This window comes from Pteropus alecto, unplaced genomic scaffold (assembly GCF_000325575.1).
Source record: "Pteropus alecto unplaced genomic scaffold, ASM32557v1 scaffold71, whole genome shotgun sequence".
NCBI classification, from domain to species: domain Eukaryota; kingdom Metazoa; phylum Chordata; class Mammalia; order Chiroptera; family Pteropodidae; genus Pteropus; species Pteropus alecto.
Genome location: NW_006433024.1, coordinates 20,734,852 through 20,740,003, shown reverse-complemented (window position 1 = coordinate 20,740,003; position 5,152 = coordinate 20,734,852).

The window sequence follows — 5,152 nt, the reverse complement described above, 5'->3', positions numbered from 1 at the left end:
CTTAAAAATTTATAAATGGTTTAGTTCACTCGTTTTATATATTTAAAGCTTTGAGTACACATATATGGATGTATGTGGCGCGAAGATTTAGAGAACGGAAAAATATCCTTTTGTGTGTGTGTATATATGTGCAAAGAATATAAATCTCCTTTTCAAGTGGCTTTCTTGACATCTATGAACTTTTTTTCTTACAATATATTAAATGTCAAATTAATTTGGGAAAGAATTCACATGTTGATCACATTGAATAATTCTAACTACAAAGTTGAAATATATCCATATTCAGTTTTTTAAGATTCTACAGCAATTCTCTTTTCTTTTTCTTAATTATTTATTGATTAATTTAAATTTATTTTGGTGATATTGCTTAATACTTGAGAAGTGATAAGAGGCCAACCACTGAGTACTCTTATTCAAAACAATATTTTCTGTTTCAAAGAATTATTTATCAGATAAATAATAAATTTCAAATCTTGACATCTATGAACTTTTTTTTCTTACAATATATTAAATGTCAAATTAATTTGGGAAAGAATTCACATGTTGATCACATTGAATAATTCTAACTACAAAGTTGAAATATATCCATATTCAGTTTTTTAAGATTCTACAGCAATTCTCTTTTCTTTTTCTTAATTATTTATTGATTAATTTAAATTTATTTTGGTGATATTGCTTAATAAAATGACATAGGTTTCATTTACAATTACATAGTACATTATATGGATATTTTCATCATACAGGTTTTTCACATTTTGTTTATTTCCATGTTTTTTTTAATTTGGGCTATATTAATGAAAGATATCTTTTCCATATTGTATTTTCTCAATAATTATGTAATAATTATTTATCAGTTTAATAAATAGTAATAAATATTTATCAGTTTAATCAATCCGGTCACTTTACTGAACTCACTTATTTAATATGATAGATTTTCAGTTAATTCTTTTGGTTTATTTCTGAGTAATGATGATATCATCTTAATGTTTTTCCTTTCTAATATCTTCTTTCTAATATTTTGTATCATATTTCTTCTTCTTGTATCATTGTTATTTAAGAGAGTAAAGTATGAGATAATAACTGTGACTAGAGGATACCATTACTTATTATTTGTTTTAATGGAGATGCTTGTGGTATTTCCCCATTAAAAAAAAGTATTCACTAAAAAGTGTTATCCCCACCTGTATGTAACTGCCCTAAAAGGAAGAGATATTACTTTTCCAAGGAAAAGTGAAAACTATTTACAAAGAGTTTGCAAGATTAAAAGATTAAAAAAATGGTGACATACTCAGTACTTGCAACAGTGGGAAGTATTTACTAACCTAATTATGAAGGCGCAAAAGGAGGAGTTCATTTTCTTTTTCAGAACATGGTAATAATTGTAACAGACAAAAGACATGTCTGTTGTGGCAGATGCTTCTTTGTCTATGGTTTGATTAGAGGGACACAGCCATTTCTACATCTTGGCCCATGAGGGAAAATGACAGAGGAATTAGTACCTTGATGTCTTTTCTTCTCATTCTCTGATCTGTTATTTCCTCCCATTGGCTGAACCTAATTGACAGCTTAAGGGCCAGTTTGCTTGGTTGATACGCTGTGTTTGGATCACCTTCTTAGGGTCCAGAATAAAGTGGAAAAGATTAGACTTGCATCTGTAGGAGCAAATGTAGCACATCAAGTTACACAACCCTTTTTGCTGCTACTATACACTCTTAACATTGGACAGGAAGTAAAACTCTGTCCCCAACACAGGGAACCTTCAAAGTCCCTTTAGCTTCCATATCACCAATTGATTTTAACCGAGATATACTCCTACTTCCAGTCTAAATTGAAATGTGAACCAACAATCCTCTTTATTTGAAGTAGCTGGCAGGAAAGAAAAGAAAAAAGAACTGAAAGTGCTGATGAAATGATTAAATAAAAAAAAATAGCCACTTCAGTCTAAAATTTGTCATGTGACCAAACTTAATACTCATGACTTTTGAACCACTAATTTTGTATTCCTTTTACTTTCTTCCAGTTTTATTGTTTGTTTGTTTTTTGGGGCAGAATATTTTACCCAATTAGGGATCCAAACCTTCATTACTATAGCAGTCATATCCATAATGGTTCTGTTTCATTAGTTTGCCTCAGTTTCTCATTGCTCTGTATTCAACATGGCAGTAGAAGGAGGGTTCAGAAATCATCTTCCATGTCTTAATTTCTGTGCAGCAACCCAATTTCCCTGCGTTAATTAGGATCAAGTACTCAACTCATCCAGGGATCTTTCTACCTGTTTCATCAGCATGGGGAGCCCAACATCACTATGGACAGTTTCCATTTAAAATTGAATGGAACAATGACTGTGCTCATTGGTAGAAGCATTCCTCTGTGGGCACAAGGGTGTGCAAAAATACTAAGTTCAAACTTCCAAGTACGTGAATCAGGAATATCTTAAGTGGGTTATTTTACGTAACAGGTGTAAGAGTGATGAGGGTCGTTCTGATGTTTTCTGATTCACTGATTTCTTCATTCTGACTACAGGAGAGATGGTCTTGATTTATGTATAGCTCTTGGATTAAATATATACCACATTCTGTAGGTTAAGCAAGCAGTGGTGCCTTGCATTGTCTTGTCTCAGCTGGAGCTGTCATATAGCCTTCAGCATCCCATTCCATCATTTCGTTGTGGCAGATGCTTCTTATTATGGAGAAATTTATCAGATCGGTGACAAAGACCTTTGTTATTTTAAAATATTCTGACATCTAAGAAAGCCATGTCTAAAAAACTAAAAAATAAAAAATAAAACCGTGTCTCAACAGCTATAAGATTTATATATATACACATGAAAATTATGGAAAAGAACCCAAACAAATTCTAGAGTCTAAAGATTCACAAAGTGGCTCAACAATAGATTTGAGCAAGTAGAAGAAAGAATCAGTGAAGTTGAAGGTAGGTCACTGAGATTATCCAATCTAAAACTAGTATGTAGAGCTGTAATAAGCTCCCGCTTTCTGTTTCAAGTGAGTTCTAGGGGATTTAATGGGTGTTTATGCAATCTTACATTTTTGGTCTTAATAATTGTCTTGCTCTTTGCTGATAGATTGCTCCTTTTTTACTTAATTCTCCTAAGGTAATTTGCCAGAAGCCTCTAAAATATAGAATGCACTGGAAGTGTAACATGGAAGATCTCAGTTCTCTAGAGCAGGATTCTTCAGTGAATGGAATTTTGAATAAGCACCCTTGGGGACAACTGTTTGAACAAATCAGTGAAGTGATTTACTATTCATTGTTGAGTAAGTGCCCAGTTATATCTTCTTTTACTTGGGAGAAGTTTCCTATTGGGTGTTAACATAACCGTCAAGATGTAAAATAAAAGCTAGTATTTTGCTAGACACAAACCATATTAAAAGTCATATGAATGCTTTAAAAATATTCAAGACAAAGCCCATTTCTGTGTTTATCCAGCTTTCTGCATTATTTATTATTCTGTTAAAGCTTTGTTCAAGTAATTTGGACCGTTAAACATAATAATTTTGTTTTAAATTGGATTCTTGATATATATTCTCAATGGCAGCTTTCAAATTTGGTGATCTATCCAACATATCAATGTATAATTCCATAATCCAATGGTTTATGAAAACTTTCAGATTATGAAAACTGAAAAGATAGTCATAATTTGTGCAGTCAAAAAGAGATATATTTGCATGTGACAAGTGTTTCTAGCTGCAACGACTAGGTGTACCTCGATCTTTTCTCTGAAGTTATACCTGGATTGATGTGGTAGCAATCCTGACTTTTCTTCATCAAACTGAGCCATATTCTTCTATGACAAAAGATAAAATTGCAGAAGCCTTGATTTAGAACAAGGGAATGAAAAGGAAATAGAAAACCCAGGTAACACATTTTTCAAAAACTCTTCACTTCTATAAGAATAGGGTAAAATAGACTTGGAATGAATTATGTATCTTTCCTCAGAAGTAGGTTTTATCATTTGATCTGAAATGTCCTATGTCATGAGCTCCAGAAATAAGAGAGTACATGTATTTTCTCTATTTAGCTTCTTAATATTATGGAATAATATTATGGAATAAGTACAGCAACAAATAATTTTTCTTACTATCTTGTATTAGAGTTGTTTAAATGAAACTTAAATAGAGAAAACACACAGCATAACATAACGATATAACATGACATATATATGGTCTTTACAATAACTTTTTAACTGCTTCATATAGAGAATTCGACAATTATTTATTTTGTATCTTAATACCTTGATTAAGATATTAATCTTATGTTGGATAGTTCTCATATTTAGGTTCTTAAAAATATTGTGCCTGAAACTGGACACGTTGCATTATGCACCAAATTGACCTCTTAATTTATAAAAAGAATATCCTTCAGAATAGTTTTAATAATAAATTTCAAAGAGGATAATGAGATACGGAGAGAAACAGCTAAGGAAATTTCCATGCAGTAATGCTAATCGTAAAGAAAGTGTAGATTCCATAACTGCATACAATAATGACACAGTTGGTCCATTCATCCCTCAGGAAATGCTCCTGTGGATCATTAGAGAAGAGAGTGGACCTTGGGGAAACACATGAAAAACTTACTGCAGAGATGTGGCACTAAAGTTACATGGGGATTAAATAACAGTAAATAATATCTTCTATTTATTTAGTTATTATTTGTGAGACTATTTTCAGAGTGTGTGTTTTTTTTTCTTTTTGCATTATCCTGTTTAATCCCTAAAATCATTCTATATATTAGATACTCTTATAAGTCTCAATATACATTTGATATTGAGTAATTTACCCAAGGTCACAGAGTTGGTAGGCATAGATTCTGAGGCTCAACTTCCAAATAAAAATTTAGAATCCAAACTGTCATAAAGTAGACTGCAGGCCACCAGGGACACCCCTGCAAAATTATAAAACAAACAAAACAAAAGTGACCAAGATGATATATGAGACAGGCATCCCATCCTCTTCAATAGTTATTTTTTTATACTTGACCCCAAAGTGTTTTCAACCACATTCAGGTTTTAGAGGTAGCATTTTTTCTTTACTCTAAAGAAATTGACTTGGAAAAATGTGATATTTCTTTAAAATTATATTTTTTTATTTTAAAAAATTTGATGTGCTGGTTAGGTGTTTATTAAAACCTGAAA